This window comes from Cupressus sempervirens, chromosome 6, assembly GCF_028749045.1.
Source record: "Cupressus sempervirens isolate cs-2001-9-10 chromosome 6, ASM2874904v1, whole genome shotgun sequence".
NCBI classification, from domain to species: Eukaryota; Viridiplantae; Streptophyta; class Pinopsida; order Cupressales; family Cupressaceae; genus Cupressus; species Cupressus sempervirens.
Window position 1 is genome coordinate 559894537 of NC_143123.1, and position 27894 is coordinate 559922430.

Here is a 27894-nt window from a genome sequence, read left to right on the forward strand (position 1 = left end):
AAATTCTTTAGCAGGGTAACACTTCATGTAAAGTTTTTGAAATCCTTTAACCAAGTCACTATTGATACAATGTAAAGCCTTTAACAGGGCAGGACTTTAACAGGGTAGACCATCAGAAGTGGTTAAACTTTATTACTGCAGTGATTTTGTGGGTATCATCCCCACCCCAGTTTCACCTTCTTATTTCTGGAGGGTTTCTGGGTTACCAAAATCTCAAGTGTTATGTGGTGATGATTATGTGTTTTTCATAATTGTTTTATATGTTTATATGCATGCAATCTACTTTCAGTTAAAAAGTTTTAATGCTAAAAGTACAGTACTTTTGATTCACCCCCCCCCCCCCCCCCCTCCCTCTTAGAAGCATTATTCCCATTTGAATATTCCAACACAAATATTACAATGATCAATGATCCATTCCCGATTTCTCTCAAATATAAGTTACTATCTATCATACCTTTAGAAAATAGAAGTTTTGCCAAATACTTATCCAATCTCGCATACCAAGTTCTAGGTGCTTGCTTTAGAGCATACAATGCTTTCTTCAACTTTCATACCATATCCTTTTCTCCTGTCAAAGGAAATCCTTCACGTTGCTCAATGTAGACTTCTTCTTCAAGTTCTCCATTCATAAATTCTTACATTACATCCATCTGATACACTTTAAATTTCTTACTTATTACATAAGCAAAAAAAATCTTATTGCTTCCATTCTAGCAACAAGGTCAATTGTCTCTTCACAGTCTATAACTTCTTGCTAAGAATATTGTTTGCATTCCAACCTCGATTTACTCCTCACAACTTCACCATGTTTATTCATCTTTTTTCTAAATACCCATTTAGTTCCTATAGCATTCTTTTCTTTAGGTCTACAATCAATTTCCCATGTCTCATTCTTTATAATCTAATCTAGTTCTTCATTCATTGCTTGTGTCCAATGATCAGCCTTGCATAGCTCATCTACAATCTTTGGTTCAACTTAAGGAATCAAACATAATTATTTATGTATTATATTTATTTTCATCACTCCTTTGTCTTTACTTCCAATAATCTATTCAATAGGCTAATTCTTTGCCAAATTCCTATTTGGTGTAGGAGTTGCTACCTCAACTCTTATCTCTTTCGTAAATTTTCTTCTTCTTCATTAGAAATAAAATCCAACATTCTTTCTTTAAGTCCAAAATTTTCATCAACTTTCGCATTTGCACACTCAACAATAGTCTTAGTTATCTGATTAAAACATTTGTAACCTTTCATTTTAAATGAATAACCAAGGAACATACCTTCATTGCTTCTTGGGTAAAACTTACCAATATTGTCATCTCTCTTTATGTAACACTTACTTCCAAAAATTTAGAAATACTTTATTGAAGGTGTATGACCAAACCATAATTCATAGGGAGTCTTAAGTACCTTTTTGGATCTACACTCTATTCATCATCTATTTTGATGTATTGACTACTTCTCTCCAAAATTGGATACACCATTCTCAAACATCATAGTTCTTGTTGCCTCTAATATAGATTTGTTCCTTCTTTCTTCTATCCCATTTTTGTTAGAAGAATTCTGTGCTAATAACTATCTTAATAATATTTTCTTCACAAAAGATGTTAAACTCTCTAGAAGTAAACTCTCCACCTATATCTTTACACCAGATTCATTCTCAACTCTATTCTTAAACACCTTAAACTTTTCAAATGCCTCAAAATTTTCTTTGAGAAATGCTACCCACATCATTCTAGTGAAATCATCAACAAAAATCATAAAGTACCTTTCTCCAAAGAATCCTCTTGTTGTGGTAGGACCACTCAAGTCTATATGAAAAATCTCCTACTTCTCTATGGTAGTGAACTTCTTGCTGCGAAAATAAACCTTCTTCTACTTAACCATATAATACATTATTTGCAAATAACAATATAAGATTTCATGATCTTGGGTAAATATGTGACTTCAAATGTACTACTAGCATTCACAATGTTATCAATTTTTATATGATAAAACCTTTTACGTCATAGCCAATTGTTATCAACTTTTGCAACCAAACAAGTCATCTTAGTAGGATTAAATTAAAACACATTACCTCTAGATCTTGTACCTGTTCCCATCAACTTACCTTCCTTATCTTTGATGATGCAAGTCTTCTCTATGAACTACAAATGGTAGCCTTTATCAATCAACTATCCATTGCTCAATAATTTATGCTTTAACCCATCAACAAAATAAACATCATCAGTGTTAGTCTTTCCCTTATGAGTAATAGATCCCATCCCTATGATATGACAACTTGCATTGTTACCAACTCTAACAATTCCTCCATCAAGATTTCTAAGCTTGATAAATTTATTCATATCTCCAGTCATGTGGTGTTAACATCCATTGTCTATAATCTAGTCAAATTTATTTTCACTTGTGATACTAGGTCTTTTTCTCCTCTAATTTCATTTTCATGATTTCTTATTTTACAGCCATAAATCCTAATTCATCATCACTTCCACTCTAAACTCTTTCCTCAAATTTGTCATCTTTAGTTGCATACAAACAATCTCTAGTCCTTCTAGGATTGGAATTTCTCTTATAAAATGTCTCTCTTTTAGGCCACTTGGAAGAAAAATGACAAAATTTTATGCAAGTCCAACATTTAAAAAAACTTCTTACCATTTGGTCCTCTTCTCATAAGTAGGGCTATTCCTTCTTCAATTTTCCTAACTTCTTCACATCTGGATCTATTGTTGCTAGGATAGTCTCCATTTGTGCTTGTACTTGTTGTAAAAAAGGGGCAAACACTCAATGCACTAAAAGTCATTTCCACTCTGTTCAATTCTCTAAATTTGCCTAAAACTTTATTTTGTTGCTTCCAATCTTCCAACTAAATTTTCCCTAGTGAACTTCTTAGTGTATGGTATCAAAAGTTCAATCATTTATGCTACTTGTTTGAATGGTGGTGTTAAAGTTATCAAAAAAATTCATACAATATAATGTTCCTCTTTAGATCCTTCACAAGACTTAATTCCTACAAAAATCTCAAATATTCTACCAACATAGCTTCTCACATATTCATCTTCAAACATTTTAGCATCTTGAAACAAACATATCCAATTCTATAGTCTTACTCTTTTAGCATGTTTATGTCCTTCAAAAATAACTTCTAATTCTTTCCAAATATTATGAGATGTTTCTAAAGATCTTACTTGACTATATTCATTTTCAAGAAGAGCTTATAGTAGTGCTTCTATGGCTGGCATATTACATATAAATAGATCTCTTTTAGCTTCACTACATTCTTCATTCTTTCTTTCTTTGACAACCTTTTTGTCATTCTTTTAAAAAGCCAATATCCTTGACCCATACATAGAAAATAAGTCGTCATCTTCTCCTTTCGACTTCCATAGTTAGCTCCATCAAATTTAAGACATTATTTTCTGAAGTGACTAGTCATTGATCTCCCAAAGCTATTAAGCTTTCTCTTTAGGGACATGAGGCTCTGATACCCATTATTAGAAAGTAAATTTCACCAATATGACTAAGAGTGGGGGGGAGGTGGTGAATTAGTTATCAAACTATTAAAAAACTTATCAACCTTAGTAATTTTTATGCATCTGAACAATATAACCAACAACCATAACAAGATACTCATACACAATAACACCTGATATGTTAACTAAGGAAACCCTTGATCAAAGGGAAAACCCTGGTGGGGATGGTACCCACAAAATGATGTACTAATATATATGTTCCTTATTATAGGATGGACCCTATTAGGAGTCAATGAAATACACTTAGTACATATCATTTCTTGTTAGGAGACTTTGAATCCCTGTTAGGAGATTCCAACCTTGTTAGGAGTTTTAGAAGGAAGATGTACCCACTATCAAAACAACTTCAGTGGCAAGATCATTGAACTCACTTTTAATCGTATCTCTGTATTATTCCTTATGAAATAATAAAAAAATTTAGCTACTACTCTATCCTTTGGATAGACTTATCCTCTTCTAATCTTGACACTCGATCACCAACTTTGCATCCAATAATCCCTTGGATTGCTTACTCACATTTACCAAATAATTTTCATATCACACTTCAATACATACATCATTAGAAGGAAAATATCCTTCCACTATACCATATCCTCAAAATAATTCCTTAACTCGGCCTTGAGGCTTTCCCAATTAATTATAATAGGGCCACATGAAGATATTACAAAATATTACATTTATTCATAATTACAAATGAATGTTGGCTCTTAGTCTTTACAACTTATCATCAAGTTTTCTACTAATATTGTCTAACTATGTCTATCATGATTCTATCTTAGTTAGGAGATATAGTCCAAACATCAGAAACTACTTCTCATGTACTATGTCTTCTTACTATTCTTTGTAAATCAAACATATCTTTGACTTTCTTCATGTGTACTTAACCACTTCATTAGGGAATATTATATAACATGTCCTTAACTATGCTTCACTTTATCATCAATACTCCATCATACGACCTCATTCTATGTTTGCTACTTTGCCAATCTTCACAAAAATAATACTATGTTGACATCATTGACGAATGCAATCATGAATGTAACATGTCAATCATAAACAATCTCTCCAATTCTTAAGATACTCCCCCAAAAGAATACCATCATCATTCATGCTAATAGAATATATTGTGTATCCACTTAAAACATGCCACATAGAATAAAATTTTAGTCATATTAAAATTATCAATATTTATCCCATGAAACTCTATGGGCTTTATCGATATTAAAATTTATCATAATTATTTCTTTCTTTATTTTCTTAATCAAATAGATAGTCTCATACTCTAAAATAATAGGTCATCCAATATCTTCCCTCCTTTTTCAAAACTTCTCTATCTATATAACATTATAGTTTCTATGATTTTCTAAATTTTCACTAAATTTTCCTTCAAAATAATTGTGTGTCTTGTCTTTGATGATTAGGAATGTTATTGAAAAATTGAAATAAATATCTTAATATTTCACTAAGTTTTATATCTCACATGACTTTAGGGAAACTAATAGGGTGGACAATATAATGACTAATATTGGTGTTGGGGGATAATAACCTCATCAATTACATATGATAAAATCAACCTTCGAGTGGGGGTAATTCCTAATAATGATTGACAAGATAGATAGCTTGAGTGGCCTTTATTTTGGAATTTCCATCTCTTATTTGTCATACTTTTTTATTATTTTTTCATTTGTATCACATGCTTTCTGGGTGTATAACTCAGGGATTTAGTCTCCATTTAAGATATTTAGAAGTAATTCTAATGATTCTGCAAAATAGGAAAGGACCTTTGTTGGAAATGATTAAAAAGATCATGAATGATGGAATTGGTAAAGAATGTTTTCAATCATTGTTTTTTCATTGATGTCAAACTTGCTACTTACAGGAATGACAATTGCTTAAGTGATCCAAATACTATCAATTGGTTGATTGACAAGGAGGAGGAAATCAATAAGATGTAACTAGAGCAACTAGAGAAAGGTTGAAGTTATGATGTTGTAATAAAGTATAAGGATCAGCTATGCCATTGATAAAATAGTGTATTGATGACATACTCTAAGACATAGGGAATGAACACACTAAGACACATGAAAGATGTAAGGTTTAACTAAGTTCATTTGTGAGTGCCGAGCAAGCTAGTTAAAGTTGAGCAAGTTCAACATCAGTGTGTGCCGAGCAATTCTTCAGGTGTCGAGCATTAGAAAAAGGTAGTGGATGTTGAGCAAATCAAGAATCATTCAGGTACCAAGTGATCCAAAAAACTGTATATGTCGAGTAACAGAGATGTTCATATGCTGAGCTATACATAAGTCAACATGTGTTGAGTAACTCAGGATCCAACAGGAGCTGAGCAATACAGGAAATCTTCAAGTGCTGAGCATTAGTAAACAAATGATGTCAATTTGTTGCATTATTGATAAGACAAAAAGATTCACCATATTATTAACGATAAGTTTGTTACATTGAATTTTGTGAATTAGTTGGATGATAAGGATGATGAGTAGATGTCACAGAATTTTATGTAAAACATGCAAACCAATTCAAGACGAATACTGATGGACTTATCATGAAGTTTCTAGAAGAAACAATTTGGAGGGAAAAAAATATCGTTCTCTCAAATCAAATCAAATTGATGAGCGAGAAGATTTGAGCAGGAAATGAAGAACATAACTTCTTTATAAGGAGTGATAGGTTAGAGATCAAGTGAGTGTGAGTGAGTTGGTCATGAGTGTGGTCATCCGAAGAAGCCAAGAGAAGGCTAGTGTGAAGTGTCAAAAGGAGGACACAGTGGGAAGTAAGTACAAAGGATTAAGACTCTGAGTTAATCAAGTGACCATAGAGTGCATTGGAATAACGAGTGGAATAACTCAAGGAGATAGATCTTGAAGCATGAACAAGAAATCAACACTACAAGGAAGAAAAGCCAAGCAAAGAAAAGAACTGAAGAGTGATCTGAAATTTGCAAGGTTAGAGTTGCAATCTTTATCAGGTCAAAACCTTTCTAATACTTTCTTACCATTGTATTAGACATTGAAATCCTACATTGCCAGGTTAGCTTAACAGTTAAGTGGATAAGCCTAAGGAAAAGGATAGAAGATCCCCAGGAGAAGGATAAGAGATCCTCAGGAGAAGGATAGGAGATCCTTAGAGAGGGATAAAAGATTCTTTTGAGAAGGTGACTATAAATCCCATGGACTTGGGTGGGCCTAACAGCTCTATGTAAATCCTTTAACAGGGAAAAATTCTAAGTTGAATGTTCTTAAGTCCTCTAACAGGGCACACTCCTAACAGGGTGTAGAAATCCTTTAATAGGGTCACATTTGATAGTGTGTAAAGCCTTTAATAGGGCAGGCCTTTAACAAGGAAAACCATCAAAAGTGGTTGAAATCTATTGCGCAGTAATTTTGTGGGTATCATCCCCACCCTAGTTTTACCTTCTTATTCCTTGAGGGTTTTTGGGTAATCAAAATCCTTTGTGTTATGTGGTGGTGCATGTTTACTTTTCATGATTGTTTAATGTTTAATTGCATGCATGATAATTTCAATTATATGTTATTAAGGATTTGAAAATTTGTATTGGACATTATTGGACCTTGAATAACTGATTCACCCCCCCTCTCAATTATTCTAAAAGAATTCTAACAACCTAAACCATGAAGAGTCAAGTATCAAATGGAGGAGTGGTAAACATGTATGAAAGAAGCTCAAGATAGGAGTGAATCTCAAGAAATTGCATGAGTTTAACAAAGATATCATTAAGACATTAATAGATAGTTGGAATGAAGGGACAATGATGTTCCATGGTAAAGTTACTAAGTTTTTTATGGGCTTGATTGCTGATATAACTAGCCTTCTCAATTACAGTGTGAAATTTTATACAGATGCTAAGATCTTTAGTGATGTTAAAATTGTTAAGAGTACAATGAATAATTTTGTGAAAAGGAGAGGGCTAAATTAGTGAAGCGTAAATTGACTTTGTATTAGATGAGCCATACAAAACCCTTTTAGGATAATATAATTAAAGTGATAATGGAGTACTTTAGAGTAGATTAGAGGTTCATTTGTGTCCATAACTTTTATTTTGTGTTTTTAAAATCACATTAGACACAAAATTAGGTTTTATTTCTTGTATTGTATTCATAGCTTATGTATTCTTAGATTGAATAGGAATCATTAGGACCTGTCCAAACCTATTCTCCATAAAGGTCTTATGGTTCTCATTAACAATTATTAAAAAAACAATAATGTGGATGAAATCACAGAAGGTGGTATGAGTAAAAAGTAGGGTCATTTAAAGCCTATTATAGAAACTCTGAAGAGCATAATCCCTAAGGAATGTAGTAATAATTTAAAAAAATCCATAAAATCAAAAGAAAATGAAAAAATAGGAATTTGCCTCTATTTCTTAAGAGGGAGAAGATATGGACTTTAAATATCAAGAGAAAGATTCTTTAGAGAAGTCCTCAAACTTTAGGGAGGAGGTCATTAAGAAGAAATTATGGATTAAAATAAAGGTTAAAACACAAGGAAAATTAAGTAGGGAAAGGAGGAAAACACTAATGATAGTATAGATAGATATGATGAAGCTGATAAGTGCTTTGAATCTAAGGCTTTAGAGGAAGGGGAAGATGATACTCCTCTTGAAGAGGAAGTTGTAGCTACCCTACATAATATTGGAGAATAAAGGGTTATGGAAAAAATGATGGTACTGAAAAAGGATTAATGAGGAAATTGAGAACAATAACACCAACATTAATGATAATATTCTACAGAACACTTGCATTGACATGAAGTGGATAACAAGGGTAACATTTATCCCTTATGGATTATGTGGACTCTACCTCTCTTAATAGTGAGGATACCAAAGAGAAAGTCAATCAAGAGTGTATTTTGAAAGATGAGGTTGTTGTGAGAAAGGACACTTTGGAGTAACTGGAGTCTAAGCATTTTGATAATCAGAAAGATAGCACCATGGGAATTCTAGAGATTTTTAAAGTCAAATATACCTATTCCTTTTGGACTCAAAAGTGGAATTTTAAGGAAATCAAGTGTCTCAAAAAGAATATTAAGAAGATGTTTAAACAACTAGGTGATTTGGTGAGGAACAAAGGTGAGGCCGAGGGCCTTAAGTAGCACGATTATAATTGAGACAAGATTGTGAAGGACTGCATTTTGGGTAAGAAGACCAAGCATATTGAAAATATTAATAATATGGTGGTTGATTCCAAGATGCATAATATCCTTGACAGGATTGAAAGGAATGAGGTGATGCTAATAATTATCCTTTTGCATAGTGACAAAGACCTTAAAACCTTGTTGGTAAGTCTAAAAAGTCTTTATTCCTAGATTGACCAACAAAAATTATTAAAACGGACAACTATCCTAATCCTTTGGATGACCCTATTTTTATCCTTAGAAAGTCCACCAAAGAAAGCACTAAGAAGATAAAACCTAAAGAGGAGAGTAATCTATCAGAAGCTTTCCAAAGAATGGGAGATCTCAAGAAGGATATGTCCATTCTTCTTTGGTAGTTTTTATAATAGGTTTTGTCTTTCTATTTGTTTTTGTATCTTGTTTCTTAATATTTGTTCTATTTTGTTTCTTGTTCATCTTTGTTAGTCGGTGGGTCCTTGTAGAGGATTGCCATTTTCTCTTTCAGTAGTTATTTTGTTTAATAGTATGTTAATTAAAAAAATCTTTCCAGAAATTGCAAAGAGTTTTAGGGTCCCTTTAAAATTTTTTTTTACCTAAATTAAAAATAACTTTGTACTTAATTAGATATTACCTATCCAAAAAAAAAAGTTATTAATTTTATGTTCTAAAAAAATGAATAAATATTCTACCTAAAATTTCTTTATAATTCTTTCTACTTCTTCCACTATTATATATAAAATATATTAGAAATTTTCATCTTGAAATGTAACTGAACTTCAATTTTTAAACTAATGTCTCTTTCATTGAGGTGTTTAACACCTTTGACAAGTTTGATAGTGAAGCCACAAAGCCCTCTCCATTATGTAGATCAAATCTAATTTGGTAAATCTTTTTGAAAAAATTATATTTTTATCATAATTACTTCCACATGATAAAATAAAGTCAAAAGGAAGTTGATTAATCATGATATAATCACTTTTCCTTTTGATATTTATTTCCAAGTAAATTTTTTTTGTTATAATATTGATACTTATGAAAATGAGATCATAGGCTCACTAATAGAAACTAATATATGAAATATGCATACCACAACATTAGAATATATATATTCCTAACTTTATATCTAAAAGAATAGCTAGCCACTTGAATTACTTCACTTGTTTATAATAAGATTTGATATTTTTAATTGTGTGACCTAGTTAAAAAAATATATAGGAAAATAAGTATTTTTTAGTAATCCTATTAAGTTATAAAATATAAAACCATCAATAAGGTAATTCAAGAAATGTAATATAGTGATGTATCTTACCTCCAAGGTAAAGCTACAAGTGTTGGACAAGTGGAGTAGGTGTTACATTGATGAGGGTATCCATGTTGATAGAAAGGGGGTATAATGTACTTCATAATTCATTTTTATTTCTCCATAAAATCTAGTCGAACACACTCAAAACGGTTCTTAAGTTCATTAGTCATTGTATATTATCTTGCTTTAAATTGACTACTAATTGTTAATATTTACTATGTTCATTTGTAGTAGTGTATAAGGAATTTCATAAGTCAAACCCCATTTTGTTCTTACCTCGAGAGCAATTATGGTTGAAAAATAAAACCATCATTAAAAGAATAATTAGGAAACCACTAAAATGAAATTATGATACCTCATGTATGGAACATTCAAGTGAAATTCTACTTAAAAGTGTGGAGTAATGAGCCTTAGACAAGTCCTACGAGTGTTAATGCAATAATAGGATCAACATTAATAATAAACATCACATAATAAAAATACACAGTGCTTGTACTCAACTTTTTAATGTGTTAATAGCATAAATATAAAGTTCTTGATAAATTGAATTATCATTTAGATTCACCATTTTAGACTTTTTACATTATAGAATATATGATTTATATGAGGATAACAATGTATTTATAATAAAAATAAGATATAAAATGGTCGAGAGCTAGCTTTGGGACCATAACTACAAGTATGAAGGTGAACAACAGAAATGGTCGCAATATCAAGAAATTTTTGTGGGATGTACGTCTAGGGAACCTAGGTACCACAAAAATAAGGCTTCTAAAAGGAAAACATAAATGTTAGGTTTTATTTTGTTAAATCACGGCTTAGTCTAAATATTTTGCAATATTTGGTTTGTAGGAATTAACTTATAGAATGTGATAGCACTAAATTAGGCTTAATATAATCTATGAGAGAGAAGATTGGGGTAGAGTCATAAATGTAATATGAAATTGTAGAAGGATAAAATTCACTACACTACAAGTCCCCTTCATTTAGCCACATGATTAGACATTTGTCTTACAATTTCTAGAATTCCTCTTTGTTCTTTCATTAACCCATTTTCATATCCATGAACTAAGGAATAAGATCAGAACCACAGAATCCTTGATAGTTTGTAAGTTTAGTTCCACCTTTGATTAATTTTCAAATAGATTCCCCACTATATATATGGACTACTAAACTAATTAACAAGAAAAGGGAGAAGCCACTCTTACGTAACTAGAAATTTATGAACCAATGCTATTTAAAAATTGTAATCTTAAAGATAATTTTATTAATGTCCAACAAAAGATCACAGCATCGGTCTATGAGACTGAAAACTTACACCAAGAAGGACAACAGAGCACCAAACGATATCCACAAAAGAACAATTACAACAAACGAAGCAGAAAGCATGAGACACCACATGAGACACCACACATATAAAGTCGAACAGTGTCTAATCTAAGCGGCTACCATTAAGAACAATTAATTACACATTGCTAAATCATTTGAAACAATTAATTACAAGGTACGGTCAGATATAAAATCTGTTGATGTTTTAATATTGATTGATATTTTAAGAGGAGAACATATTGTTTTATTTTTCGATTTGTTGGGCCCATCTGGAAGAGAGCCCTTCAAAAATTCTCTGAGGCCCACCGTAGAACGAGGGCCAAAGAGGGGGTTTGGAAATAGTTTTCAACCAGCAATTGACGCGCCTCGGTTATAACCTCACTAGCTGCGTCATTGCCCCAAGCGCAAAGATAGCTTTGCTATACTCCGCCCCTTAATTTATACTGGTTCATAGCTGCTTTATTCTCTCACAATGAATGTGGTATTAAAGTTATCGCGTCGTATATTATTTCATAGCAGACGGTGCCTCGTAAAAGAACACTGTGAAGGAACCTTGCGCTTTCAGCTATCTTAGTTATATGATCATCAAGTTTTTACATGTCTCCTATTTTCTATCTTATTACAGATGCATTTGCTCACATAGCCACCGTTCTCTTTCCTCGTTTGTTGATGGAAGCTACTAAGGAAAAACTGTTCTGAACTAAAGCTGTTCTATAAATTATTCCCTTTTTTTGGCAATACTTGTCCATTGTGCCTAAGATAGGAAGAAGCGATTGAAATTGTTATCAGTATTGTATGTTCTAAACTTATTATGGCAGATGGCCTATTTTTATCTTTGTATAAGCTATCGTGAAACATTACATACTAAGGGAAGAATTAAGTTTGGAAAAAAAAAGTCAATTTTGACTATTTAACACTTTTGATCTAGGATTTAAGCTTAGTGTGTGATGTTTAAGCCATTCCCTTTAAATGAGCCACCCTTAAACATCATAGACTAATTGAAGACATCTACTTCCATGTACAACTCTCTTCTCTTTTGGGGGGACAACAGTCCTATGTGTGGTGGTAAACATTGCTCTCAGAGGTGGGTCCTCCTATTGTTAATGATTGTATTTAGATTGTGGTGGTGGATGACGATGCTTTAAAAATAGAGGGATTTTCACTTTGTGAAGAACAACTTTGGTCCATGGGGGAATGAGATTGGCAAAATAAGAAAATGTTGTAATTTCTCACAATTTGAAACATTTAGGCATAGGAAAAGTGGTATGACTTTCAATTAAGAAGGCACTTTGCAAAATTAATTGGGGTACTCAAAATATTGGAGCCACTTTGATCCTTCATGGGGTTTTCACTCATTGTAAATAGGTGGATAAAGTTCTAGTCTTTTAATATTTAGTAGAGTTGGAAAGGTTAGTAGCAACATTTAGTAGAACTAATTATGTTAGTCATAAAAGAGCTCATTCAATCTTTTCACATAAGAGTTATATATTTTGATACATGAGCATCTTGGGTCTTTGAGAAGTCTTGCATGAACCAAAAATATTTCTTATTTTAAGTATCAGTCTGTTGTTCATGAAGTAGCCATTATTGTTTTTGTTTTCATATTGTACACGGTTGTCATCATGTCAAGTATTGTCATGTCCCCTTTTCAAATAATTAAAAATAATAATCTTTGCTAAGACAGGCAGGCCTAAAAAGATGAAGTTTCGGAAAAAGGGGATAATCTTTGGAAGCTAATGGACTAATAAATGAAAATTATTATTAAAATATCTTTCATTAACCCCTCTTGGACGTGAGTTAGGATTATGCCCTCTTTTAAGGGGATTGGAGGCATTTTGGGCTCATTCTAGAGCTTGATTTTTGCTCATTTCTTTGTTATTTTTCAGAGGTTGCCAAACCTGTGGAGAAGAAGACCCAAGAACGAGAGTTTGCAGGTTTCCAGGGAGACCCAAGAATGGGAGTTTGCAGGTTTTCAGGAAGGCTAAGGACAAGAGTTTGAAGCCATTCCATGTGCATGCTCATACAGAGTTTGCCTTTGTGCTGAACAGTGCAGATTTGTGGATTTTCGGGTGTGTTTTTTGGTATGAGTTTGGTGTTTTTAGTTGAGTATTTCATATCAGTTTGGATTGTTGTTGTATTTTAGACTTTAAGATGTTAAAATAGAGCTGAATATATGTATTGGGACGTGATTAAACTTCTGAGATAGATTATTAGTGTTTTTGTGCTGTTTCAGAGCATTTTTGTGTTAATTTCGGGAGCCCGATGAGCATAGTTCTTGTCCTACATTTGTGAGTTGTTGTGTAAAGGCTATACAGATTTGAAAATGTCATTTTGTAGGCTGTTATGCTACTGAAATTTTTGTAAAAATGTCCATTTTCAGATTTATTAATAATTTGTGAAGTTGTGAAGTTGTGAAGTTTTTTGGCACTATTTCGGACATACCCGATTTGGGTTTATTTGAGAAATTGGTGGATCTTTGTAATATTGGTTGTTTGGTTTTAAAAATCTAATTTGAGGCTTGAAATATCATGTAAAATCAGAAAAGGAACATTTCAGTGGTATCAGAGCCATGATCTTGCTAGCCTGAGGGTTTGTAGAAGTTTGCATGTCAGTTTTGACAACTACCCAGATCTTGCATGTCAGTTTTGACAACTACTCAGATCTTGCATGTCAGTTTTGACAACTACCCAGATCTTGCATGTCATTATTTATGGTTGCATGTTGCTTCTAATCAGTTGCATGTCAAAATCTATGGTTGCATGCTACTTCTAATCATTTGCATGTCAGTTCTTGGTGAATTTGGTGGTTGCATGTTGCTTCTAATTAGCTATATGTCGAAATCTATGGTTGCATGCTACTTCTAATCAATTGCATGTTAGTTCTTGGTGTTTGAAGAAGGTATAACCTATTGGGGTTACACTCTACTTTATCCAAAATGGACAGGTATAGTACAGAGTCTCAGAGGACACGATCTTGGACAATTGATATCCAGAGTCAGAACAGTAGAAAGGATGGTTATTTAGACATTCAAGATAGACTTAATAAAATAAGCCATGACATGTCTGAACAGTTGGTTGAGCACCACCGTATAATGAATGACATGTTGTCTGACCCAGCTAAGGTGGATAAGTTGACTGGATTTCTATTTGGCAGATTTTCTCATAGGGCAAATGACACAATTACCAAGAACTTGCATGAGGATTTTGAGAAACTAGCTTATAGCCAGGCAAAGGTCTTAGATTCTACTCTGCCACAGGAGGTAGTGGGTTTAGATGATGATTATGAGGATGTTGTTGTGCATGATGGTGAGATACCTGGTAGAGATGAGCAGACATTGAGCATTCATGACTTTGCTAAGAAAGAGTACCAGGCACAGTTAGATGCTTCATCACATGAGGTTGAGGTAGGTAGTACTCCACATGATTTGTCCAGCCAACTGAAGGTGAACAAAGATAGTATTGTGACTTCATTATCTCATCATGACAGTATGCGGGATATGATAGAGGATCACATTCAGATGATTCAGTTACAGGGTAGACATAAGGGAGTTCAGGAAAAGTCTCCTTGTGTTGACTTACAAGCGATTAGGGAAGGAATGGGAACGATGAAGTTGAGTTATTTACATCTTCTATCAGATCGTGACCATCTTCTTAGCCTTGTCGGAGACTATTCAAATGCCTTGAGGAGGAAGTTGACAGGCTTTCTCACGAGCTTGAGGACACTCGAGCTTCTTTGGTGAATACTCCATTGGCATTACAAGACTGGGAGAGACATGGGGATAAGCATGGCATGGAATTGAGTTTAGTTTCATCTTGCACTCCTAATACTCAGCTTTCTGCGAATGGTAGATCATATGTGGACATTGATAATGTTGCGAGTTCATCTTGCATTCACATCCAGGATATAGGGATAATGTCAGACAGGTATGTGGAATTAGTTGGTATTGGTCATATTACTCAGGTGAGGATTTTGCTTGAGTTACCAGTTGATTATAGTTTATGGATATGGACTCGAGATTGTTATATTGGCATTTGGGATTCAGTTGATTGGAAATCTTTAACACTTTTTGGTAGTTGTGATTGTTTGGGTGCTATCATGGATTTGATTAGTAGATTGCACAGTGTTGTCTTTTCTTGTGCCAGGAGCTTATCCGATGTTGGTATTAGTTTTTATACACCGGTGTTGGGCTTTGTTCATATATCCAGTCGACCATACTTGCTGGAATGTGTTGATGATATTTCATATTTGGCAGTGTGTACAGATGAGTCCTAGGATCATATTGGCATTGATGACATCCAGGAGGATGTAGTGGGCAGTTTTGAAGACTTAGTTTCCTTGGGTACGGAGGAGTTGGATAGTAGTGCTAATGTTTTTGATACTCTGTATGTTGATATGAGCTTTAGATTTGATTCACAGGATATGGATTGTAATACTCTAGAGACTAGTGACTTTGAGGATACTCCTTTAGACAGTGCATCAGAGGAGGTTTGTAGGAGATAGTCAAGCCAGTGCCATCATGTGTCTAATCAGTTGAGAGTTAGTGATCGAGACATTGCTATCACTTGCCAGCATTTTGATGCTGCTCGTCAGTTGTTAGCAGTTTATGGATGGGGTTCTCCTACTAGTGATGAGCAGGAAGGCAGTTATCTTTCCTTGACAGAGATCCACTCTTTATGGGAGGCTATTCGGATTTTGAGATAGAATTATATGCAGTTGGTAGCCGACAGAGATTATCTTATGGAGTGGGGCAGTACAGCATATGATGCATTGTTGGCCAAGGAAGATGAGGTGAGTGAGCTTACTGAGTAGCTTGAGGTGACTTCTGAGATTCTTGAGAGTACACAGTTGGCTTTCAAGGAGTCACAGTTTCATTTAGCTAAGGTGACCATGGAGTTAGAGCGACTACAGTCTTTACCTGATTCTATACAGTCACAAGCTGTGGTGTTTGGTGATCCGAGGATGTCCATGGCCGAGATTGTCAGAGACAGTGGAGATGGGGATGCATCCATCCTTGATACTACCATTGGCATATTAGGTTCATTCCCACTAGAGTTAGGTTCAGTTGAGTTGGGTGTTGTAGCAGATTGTTGTATGTCTGACAGGGTGGTGGCCTCTAGTACTGATGGCACGAAGACTAGAGATGTATCAAAGATCATGTGTGATGTTGGTGAGTTGGCAGTTGGCATGGTTCCTGCTAGTAATACTACTCCCTTGGTGATATCTTCGAAGGTAGTAGTTAGTTACAACATGGTTAATGATCAATTGCAATTAGTTTCATCTGGATTACAATCTCAGCCACTGACTAAGATTGGCGCATTCTATCGGCATTACACTATGAGGTACGCTCATCCATTTACCTTTGATGACCATGTTGATGAGATGATGATACAAAGATGTACTTTGGTTCCTAGTGCTTGTCATCAGTTATGAGATAGTTTGACGCCTCAGGATGAGAGTTGTGATGGGCATGACATGGTGATAGGTTCTATAGTTGATAGCTTGATAATACATGACTTAGAGCAGGAGTTTCAGAGTGATGCTTCAGCGGGTGTTGTTATTGATTCTACTCCTCTGGCTATGACATCTCCTGACTTAGCTGGTGATCAGTCACAGTGGGTTGTATCACTTGTTCATGGTGAGCTATTGACTGAGGTTGGTTTTTTTTATCAACATTATATTGCAAGGTATGTACATCAGTTAGCATTTGATCCTTGTGTTGAGGAGTTGATGGCAGGAAAATTTGGTTTGGGTTCCAATTCTTGCTATTTATCTTGTGATGGCTTTTCACCATCAAGGGTGCATGGTAGTTATGGTTATGAGACAGTGGTCGGTGATCTACAGAGTTGTGTTGACTGCAGGCGTTGTATAGTGTATGGATTCTCCATACTTGGTATAGTTTCATTCAGGAGCATTCACCATTGTTGCAGAGTTGGATTGTGCATTCTGTATAGGCTAGTGGAATGCATTGATGGTATTTACTGTGTTGGTAGTCCACTTTACTTGGGTTTTGATGTTATAAGAGTTTGTGTCTCATGGGTTTTTGACTGTGGAAGTTGTGATTTTGGAGTTTGGTTGAGCTATAATTGTCAATTTGATTATGGATTCCTCTTGGTCATATTGCAGAGGATATTGCAGGAGCCTGTGTTAATTGGTAGTAGTATAGTTCATGACTACATTTGAGATCCAGGTGGATTGATTGGTTTATTGTTCATCCATTTCTTGAGGACAAGAAATGTTTGGGAGGGGAGGACTTGTCATGTCCCCTTTTCAAATAATTAAAAATAATAATCTTTGCTAAGGCAGGCAGACCCAAAAAGGTGAAGTTTCAAAAAAAGGGGATAATCTTTGAAAGCTAATGGACTAATAAATGAAAATTATTATTAAAATATGTTTCATTAACCCCTCTTGGATGTGAGTTAGGATTATGCCCTCTTTTAAGGGGATTGGAGGCATTTTGGGCTCATTCTAGAACTTGATTTTTGCTCATTTCTTTGTTATTCTTCAAAGGCTGCCAAACCTATGGAGAAGGAGACCCAAGAACGGGAGTTTGCAGGTTTCCAGGGAGACCCAAGAACGGGAGTTTGCAGGTTTCCAAGAAGGCTAAGGACGGGAGTTTGAAGCCATTCCATGTGCATGCTCATACAGAGTTTGCCTTTGTGCTGAACAGTGCAGATTTGTGGGTTTTCGGGTGTGTTTTTTGGTATGAGTTTGGTGTTTTTAGTTGAGTATTTCATATCAGTTTGGGTTACTGTTGTATTTTAGACTTTAAGATGTTAAAATAGAGCTGAATATATGTATTGGGACGTGATTAAACTTCTGAGATAGATTATTAGTGTTTTTGTGGTATTTTCGGGCATTTTTGTGTTAATTTCGGGAGCCCGATGAGCATAGTTTTTGTCCTACATTTGTGAGCTGTTGTGTAAAGGCTATACAGATCTGGAAATGTCATTTTGTAGGCTGTTATGCTGCTGAAATTTTTGTTAAAATGTCCATTTTCAGATTTATTAATAATTTGTGAAGTTGTGAAGTTTTTTGGCAGTATTTTGGACATACCCAATTTGGGTTTATTTGAGAAATTGGTGGATCTTTGTAATATTGGTTGTTTGGTTTTAAAAATATGATTTGAGGCTTGAAATATCATGTAAAATCAGAAAAGGAACATTTCAAGTACCTATCCTAGATCTTTGTCATAAGTGCGCAAGTTCTAGTATTCCTTATTTCTCAAATTTTGTGTCAATTTTTGTGGTCTATGTTTCCTATTATTTTCCTCCAGTGAAGCATGTTGTTCTAATTGGCATAGTTTCCTTTGATTATGTTATGTGTGTGGAGTTAGGATCTAACTCCTAACACATGTGTGGACCTATCTTTAAGTAAGCATTATTTCCTATTGTCATTTGCATATATTTTGGTTTACTCTTCCAAGTTTGGACGTATATTGTAATTAAATGCTTGACTAGTTGACTTGTGGCTTACCTAGCTATAAAAGAAGTTTAATTAGATGATGCTAGGATCCTTAGGATGATTTTAAGAAGATAGAAGATAGAAGATGTGAGATGGGACTCTAAGATTGTAAATTTTTATTTTTTGTAAGGGCGCAACCTAGAAGGCCTCACAATCGGGCATGTTGTGGTTTCTTTTTATATGAAGTGAAATAATTACACCTAAAAATGTGTTACATATGGCCTTGGGTTCTTTGTGGTTTCATTGAGTTATGTATAGCTCATGTGTGCATCTTTGAGCAGGGGAGTACTAGAAGGTTTAAGTTGAGTTTATTCCACATATTTTCACATGGTTTCATGAGTGTTGTCATTACCTTGCATCACATTTTCTAATAAGGTGATTCTCAGTCTCATAGACTTATTTTTCATGGTTTTTACCAAGGTGTGGTAAATCTTTCAAAAAAGGGCTTTATTTAATACTGATTTGAATAATCTCACTCCTATTTTTTCATCATGCTTTTCTCACTCTTACTTTATTTGGGCTTTGAGAATATTGCAAGGAATATGAACAATAAAAAAATAGAACATAATAAAGGGAACCAAAACCAAAAAATATGAACAAACAAATATCTAAAGGTAAGTAAAGGTCACATGAGTGAGAATATGTGCACTTGGTAAAGGAAAAAAATGGGTTCCTTTTTCCAAGGTGCTATAAAGGTTGGTGGATGACCCCATTGTTGCAAGGTATATAAGTTTCCCATGCATTTTGTGTCATACATTTTATCCTAGCCCCTCTATTTGTTAAGCCATTTTTTATTATATGTCATTTTCTCATCAAATCCCTTCTATGCATGTTATATTATTATTCACCTTATACTCTCTTTATAGCTCTCTATCTCCTCTATATCTCTCTTGACCATAGCCACCCTTAAATGACCTTTTTATATATCATCTATCAATTTAATTGATAGCCATTATTAGTCTTGTCTACTATCTTCACCGTCCAATGTATTTTTATGGCATCATCGCTTACTCTTCATTTTTCCATTCCTACTTTCCTATATCTTCAATCTATCTTGCATTTTATGAAACATCATTCACTGATAGAACATATCTTACCTCCTACTACTTCTATAGAGTCTATGGTACGCGTCCAAGTAAACCAATCCTTGCATTTAATTTTTCCCAACAATATAATCCCTACATACACAACCTACAAATCATATTTTAGAGGGTTTATCAAAAGGGCACAAGATTCATCACTCACTGTACTTAGATGCTATAAAAATTAGTAAAAATAAAGTAAAGACCATCAAAGGAGAAATCATAGAATTGTTAAAGTGCATCACTGAGATCATCAAGCATATTGCACTTTTTTTTATTATGTTCAAGAATAATTAGTTTACTTGTATTATTTTTTTAGACCCCGATTCTTTAGTTCTCCTTTAAGTTTGATTAGCACATTTTATTATGCATCTAACTCTCTACTTTACTCAAACTTTACATTAATGGGTAATATCATTAATTTAAAATATTAGGAAAAGCAGATGTTATGACACTTTATAGATACATGAGGAATGGTTCAAGGAGCCATGATCTCTTGAGAGGTGTATGTAGAATATTTTAAATTCTAATGCATGGATCATGTTGTGAAAAGATGACTTTTGGAATAGACAAGGTAGAGTGGGCCAAACAATGGAGGTTCTTAAAAGGTCAAGCTTGGGTGGGGGAATTTATCAATCATAATTGGGAAGAGTTTGTGTGCAATGGTATGAAATGAGCTTGGAAAGAAACATATGTAGTCAAAGATTGATAAGGGTTCTTAGTTGTAGGGATATTGAGATATGTGTAACTTGGGAGTTGCACACATGGGTTTTAATGTAGGGATATGTCCATGTAGATGATGTAAGGATTCAAATATGAATGGGAAATATTAATAAGGGGAAGACATTTTTAATTCATTCAAACCCCAAATTACTAGTTCCATCATGGTAGATCTGGTAAACAATGTGGAGAAAGAAGTGCAATACAATTTTGAAGTTTTTTTTCAATACAATGTTTTATTGGATGATTTAGAGGTTTGTGGTCAAGTTTGAGAGACCTTTCCAAATAAATTTCATAAGAAATGGGACGTATTCTAAAAGGGCATGTCAAGATTTATCCAAGTATTAGGATTTTCATTTTTTTTGGTTTTTAAAAATGTTTGGTACATAACTAATATTTTATGTAATAGCATTTGGAATTAGAAGAATATGTCCCCACCAATTTTGAAGCCCAAGAACCCTTCTTTCTCTCTAGCGAATAAATTGTTTGACATGGAAGTATTATGGAAAACTCTATATAGTGCATTACATATTTTGGGAGGAAGGAATTCTTGTAACTAAAGTAAAATAAAAATCAAGACTTGTGATATTTCTATAAAGATCTACTTGTCTATTTTTTTGAGTCAAATTCATTGATTCATGTTTCATAAGTTGTTATTAAGATGAATCCATCTCTAATGATGATAAATGAAATAGGTACCACTCATGAGATCTAAGTGATGCTTACAGAGGTCAAGCACATGAGTTCTAGGGGGGTCACCCATTCCAGTATTACTCCATCTTGAGCATACTTAACTAAAAAGTTTCCTCCATGGTTAGTACCACTCTAATTGCAACCCCATTTATCAAACATTCACCAATTTTTGTTCCTTGTGAACCATTAATAAAAAAATCCCCTTAAGCTCATAAATTGATAAGAAAAAGATATTTTTCCACAACACATTAAATTGTGACATTGCTATTAGGATTTAACTGTGTGGTTTTCTAGCCAAACTTTCTGACTCATGTTTCATAAACTTAGTGGCTTAGAAAAATCCATCTCCCATGACAATAAATGGAACACTTAGAAATTTTTGGATCTAGGTGATGCTCATAGAGGTGAAGTATTGGGACTTCCCACAAGTTCACCCATCTTAGTACTACTCTAGCTCGAGTCCTCTTAGCTATAGATTTTCCTCCATGGTTAAGCTCTCTCTTCTTGCAACCCCATTTGCAAAAACTTCACCATGTGTTATGCCTTATGAAACTTAATTAGAAAGCACCTTAAACTCTTAAATTTATAAGTAGGAGATATTTTTCCACAAGAAGTCAAATTATGATATGGCTATAAGGATTTCGCTATGTTTTTTTTAGTCAAACTCACTTTCTCATGTTTCATACATAGTGATTCAAATGAATCCATATCTCATGATAGTAAATGGAATACTTAACACTCATTAGATCTAGGTGATGCTCACAGAGGTGAAGCACCATGACTTCCTAAGAGGTCACCCATCCTAATACTACTCCAGCTCAAGTGCTCTTATTTACGTAGTTTCCTCCATGGTTAAAGTCACTCTACTTGCAACCCCATTTGCAAAATCTTCAACAAGTTTTATTCCTTATAATGAATTAATTATAAATCCCCTCATGAAAGATGGTTTCTTCTGAATCACTACCTATGAAACATGAGTTAGTGAGTTTTACTCAAAAAACTATGCTATTTAATTCTTATAACAATATCAAAATTTTCCTTGTTGTAGAAAAATATCTCCTACTAATTAATTGATAAGATTAAGGGGCTTTCCAATTAATTGTTTGTAAGGTATACAAACACTATATCAATATTTTGCAAATAGGGTAGTAGGCATATGGGGTATAATAATGGGGAAAAATTTGTAGTTAAGCATAATCGAGCTGGAGTAGTACAAAGATGGGTGACCTCTTGAGAACTCCTAGTGCTTCGCCTTTGTGAGAATTACCTAGATCTAATGAGTTCTAAGTGTTTCACTTATTTAAATGGGAGATAGATTCATCCAAAATACTACTTGTTAAATATGTGTTAGTGATTTTGACTCAAAAAATACATAGTAAAAGCTTGATAGAAACATCGTAATTTGACTTGTGGTGGAAAAATATCTCCTACTTATCAATTGATGAAGTTAAGTGGCTTAATTATTAATTATTCATAAGAAATAAGATTTGGTGAGGGTTTTGTAAATGGTGTTGCAAGAAGAGTGGGTTTGACCATGGAGGAAACTATGTAGTTAAGCATGCTTGAGATAAGGTAGTACTTTGATGGGTGACCTCCCAAGAAGTCTCGTGCTTCACTTTGTTGGAAATATAAGAGTAAGTGAGAGGGCATAGGTGAATCAATTGCCAATAAATAATTCCAAATATCTTAGATGTCAATGCAAACTTCCTTTAAACTCACATCTTAGTTAGAACTAGATATTCACTATAACTTGGTTAACAAAGCAATTTGATATATTAATGTGTATTAACCTTTAGTAACTTAGTTGTGAAAAGATAGAACTAATGAACACATGAGACACCAAGATTTAACATGGAAACCCAATTTAGAAAAATCACCAATGCAACTAGTTACAACTTTTCATCATTTGAAGTGAGCCCTATTAGGAGCCAAACCTATTGAAGGTTACAAAATACACTATTAGGTGTGACCCTATTAAAGGATTTAAATCACCCTATTAGGAGTGGCCTTGTTAGTGGTCTTAAGACACTTTAATCTAAAAATGCCACCTAGTTAGAGGATTTACAAAATGATTGTTAAGTGAACTCTATTAAGAGATTTCTTCACTACTAAGATTCATATCATTGTTCTAACTTATCATCAAGATCCTCCATAATCAGAATATTCTTTATAGCTCCTTGGATACTCTACGAAAAATTAGATATCATTCTTTATTTGCATCTTTTCTTCTTCTTCTTCTCCACTTTCTCATTATTCAATCCACAACTTGACCTTTCATATATATGAAACATAATATAAAGTTGGCTTGAATGCCCTTTCAAATAAACAAATAACATCCATTGAGTCGGCTTGCACAAACCAACTAATAGATAAAACTAATCTACTAAAGATCAGATAAACTGGGTCACTCAGTTACCACTAAGTTGATTGGGAACCAACCTAACTCGATTTACACTAAACTACTTTGCTAACCAACATAACTTGGTTTACATAGGAATTCCTAAACTTCTCTTATTCTAAACTTATGCTCGACAGATACTAGAGTCTTCTAAACTCAGTTCCAATTGGCAATGCTCAGTTAGAGTGCAGTATTTGTGTAACATCAATGATAATATATAATAGAATAATTTTTTTCAACACACTTTTATGATAATTAGCTAAATTCAATGAGTAGTAGGATAAATGCACAAAGTTATGGTAACAAAAGGGTGGTATAAGATGCCACTTTTTTTTTCTTCTGAAATCAACATTTCTAAATTTCAATGAGAACTTGAAGATGGTTATGCTAATTATTTTTTGATATGACTACAAAAAAAAAAAAAAAAATGGCCCTCAGAATCTAGTTTCTAAACTATTTTTTTTTTTTTAAATGGTAAACTTTAGGGCCCTCAAAAAAGGTGGAGACAGAAAGTGGTGTTACTTTTTTGGTAAAAACATAACATAGTGTGAAGTGTGATCCTCTTAAGATCTTGTTTTTTTGGAAATTATTTAATTACTTTCTCCAAAGTTGGCTATCACCCTATATTTTTACCCGTATTTTTAGGTAATTATATCACCCATGTAGGTTAACCCATATATATAGACACATATACATATATATATACATACACACACACACACACACACACACACACACACACACACATATTTATATATAAACACACACACACATAATGAATTTTGTAAGTGAACGCATCCCTAAAAATGTGATTTATCTTTGTTCTCCCTCTAAAAATAATTGAGAACTAATAAAAAGTCAAAACTTCTTTTTTTCTAATGTTTATAGAATAGAGTCTAGTTTCTAAAAAAACTAAGTTGTTGCAAAATCATAGAAAGGAGCTAAAATCTAACCCCCAAATACTAAATGTTGATTTTAGAGAGAAAATGGACATACATTCAAAATAAATTATCGTTGAAAGGATTAAATAGTCTAAATTCAAGAAAAATTATATGGTTACATAGCTAACGTAGAGGTCTAGACTATCATGTAAGTTGATTTTATTGATATTCAAGTATGGTGACTCTGAATTGAGGGCACACAAGAAAACACAAGTATTTTTGGTATGCTTGCTAGAAATTAGATCTAAGACTAGCTTCAAATGACCAAACCCTTAGGTTGGACCTCCAACACAAATACAAGCCTTGGGATTTGTAAATTTGAATCAATTATGAAGTGTGTACGTACTATAGAACATACACACTATTGCATGTGCACCTATGTAAATAATAGTATGATTTCCATATAGTGCGAACACACTATAGAGCATATGCACTACTAATGAAATTTACATAGGCAAAAGAGAAGAAGAGGAGGGAGGTAGAGAAGGTGACATGAAGAGAGAGGTAGAAAATGAATTTAGCATAAAGAGAGATAGAGATAGGATATGATGTAGAGAATCAAGTAGAGGGAAAGAAAGAGAGAGAATGCACATGTATCTTTGTGTGTGTGTGTGTGTGTGAGAGAGAGAGAGAGAGAGAGAGGGCGAGGGCGAGGGCAAGGGGGGGTGGGAGGGGGATAGAGTGGATATAGGTGTTAGAAATTTGGATAAGAGGTTAGTATGAAAATAAATTGAGGTTGTCATTTATGGCAACATATTTTCTACATTAAGTTAACAAGTTGTGAAGATAAAGTTTTGGTTTCAAGACATTGAAAATTGTCTAAGTGTTGTGAAGACTAATAGTCAATAGAGACTCCTTTTTGGTTTGTAAATTTCACAGAGAGAGAGAGAGAGAGAGAGAGATGTCTCCTACACACTTGAGGAAAGATATCTAGGGTATGATGATCCTATATGTCATAGTGCAAGTCATCATGAGTCATACAAATAGAGTTATTAAATTTTTATTGGTTGCAAACATGTACAGAAAGAACTAAGATGAGGAAAGGAAATGGTAATTTATGTTAAGAAATTCCTTTTTTACCAAAATAATTACTTAACTAATTAGGGTTGAGATCCTAGATGTTAACCCTAACTTAACAATTTAAGTTAATTTTCTATTTTGGGACACATGCAAAGACATGAAGGTTGACAAGACAAAACAACAGGGAATATATGAAAAAATTGGATATGTGAACTTATGTGATGTCTTTAGACATTGAAATATACTTGTTATATGATGTAAACTCTATGACTAGAGCAGTGAAAGTACATTATGCGTGAAGTTTTGTACAACTTGATCTATAAAGGGCAAATTAGATATTGTAGATATCACCATTTTCAAGAGGTTTTTGTATCTATTCCTTTTGTGTATAGAATATATCATTGTAGTTGCATGCTTGGGTAGTGGACTCATCTTGCATAATATTGCAATTATAAAACCAACTCCTAATATGGTTGAGGCTTCAAACAAGGACAAAGACACCATTATTTGTTAATTGGGTACACCCTAGCCAAGGGAAAACTTTGGTAGGGATGGTACCCACAAAATTATCCTCTAATCAAAAGTATCTTGTGAAAGATAATGACCCTGTTAGGCATCTATATATATATATATATATATATATATATATAGAAGAGATGAGTCTTTTTAGATCTGAAAAACATAAACATATTTTTACTGACCCTTGCATTCGGAGAATAAATCATAGAATCAAAATGTATGCACTTAAAAATTGCTAGTGCAGAAATAATTAATAATATATATGTGATAAATTTGTTTGCAGACATAGCGTGAGGAATAGATGTTTTTCTAAGAAGAGGATTTTGTATCTGCTACATAATTAACAGAGAATATTTTGTACCGGCTAATTAAAGAAGAATTATTTGTCAGGAAATGACAATGGCATTTACAAAGGCTGGCGAAAAGGATTTGTTGGAAGCGAAGATTGTGGAGACCACAGACAATGGCATTTCCAACGCTGGCAAAACAGTCATATATGTCTGAAATTTCTAATGTAAGGAAGATCTTGGAGTTCGCCCAAGGAACATTTTGGAATTTCTCAGATTAACAATTTGGAATTCTTTTCGCAGACTAACGATTTTGGAATTTCTCAGACTAGCAAAAAGAATTCGAAATCGTTAGTCTGAGAAATTCCAAAATGTTCGTTCGGCGAACTCCAAGATCTTCCTTACATAAGAAATTTCAGACATATATGACTGTTTTGCCAGCATTGGAAATGCCATTGTTTGTGGTCTCCACAGTCTTCACTTCCAACAAATCCTTTTCGCCAGCCTTTGTAAATGCCATTGTCATTTCCTGACAGATAATTCTTCTTTAATTAGCCGGTACAAAATATTCTCTGTTAATTATGTAGCAGATACAAAATCCTCTCCTTAGAAAAACATCTAGAAATAGAAAACATCTAGAAAAACATCTATTCCTCACGCTACACCTGCAAACAAATTTATCACATATATATTATTAATTATTTCTGCACTAGCAAGTTTTAAGTGCATACATTTCGATTCTATGATTTATTCTCCGAATCCAAGGGTCAGTAAAAATATGTTTATACTTTTCAGATCTAAAAAGACTCCTCTCTTCTATATTGTTGGGCCCATCTGGAAGAGAGCCCTACAAAAATTCTCTGAGGCCCACCTGAGGAGGGCCAGAGATGGGGTTTGGAAATAGTTTTCAACTAGCAATTGACGCGCCTCGGTTATAACCTCACTAGCTGCGTCATTGCCCCAAGCGCAAAGATAACTTCTCTCTCTCCTTCACCGCTTTATTTATACTGATTCATAACCGCTCTATTCTCACAATGAATGTGGTTTAAATCCATCCTGCGGTGTAGCATTTCTACGCCATCATAGCAAATAGTGCCTGATAAAAGAACAATGTAAAGGAACCTTGTGTTCTCAGCAATCTTAGTTATGTAATCATCAACTCTTTACATATGCCTCCTACTTATCTACAATGTGTAGGATAAGATGAAGTGATTGATTTTATTAAAGTATTGCATGCTCTGCTATTCTAATGGCGGATATCAATTTCCTTGTACCGATCAATGCTATTTACAATCAATTTCGCTTTGTCTCTTTTCTTACCCGTCTTCTTCTACCAATCAAAATATCTATCGTTTTTTCAATTCTCAGCGATTTAGCAGAAGTGAAACCGAATCCCAAATGTTGTTTGGCACTAGAAAGTCCATTTTCTCTTGCATTCCTGCCCTCCATTTCTCACTGTGGAA

The 27894-nt window shown here is 33.8% G+C and overlaps 2 non-coding genes across 2 annotated transcripts; both read right to left on the minus strand.

The window, feature by feature from the left end:
* Nucleotides 1–11573: 11573 nt before the first annotated feature.
* LOC149553488 (U4 spliceosomal RNA) lies at nt 11574–11722 on the minus strand. Its single transcript, XR_016353497.1, has one exon. It is a non-coding gene; the product is annotated as a U4 spliceosomal RNA (small nuclear RNA).
* A 15537-nt stretch (nt 11723–27259) lies between these two features.
* On the minus strand, nt 27260–27405 carry LOC149553489 (U4 spliceosomal RNA). The gene has a single exon (XR_016353498.1). It is a non-coding gene; the product is annotated as a U4 spliceosomal RNA (small nuclear RNA).
* Between the last annotated feature and the right edge of the window lie 489 nt (nt 27406–27894).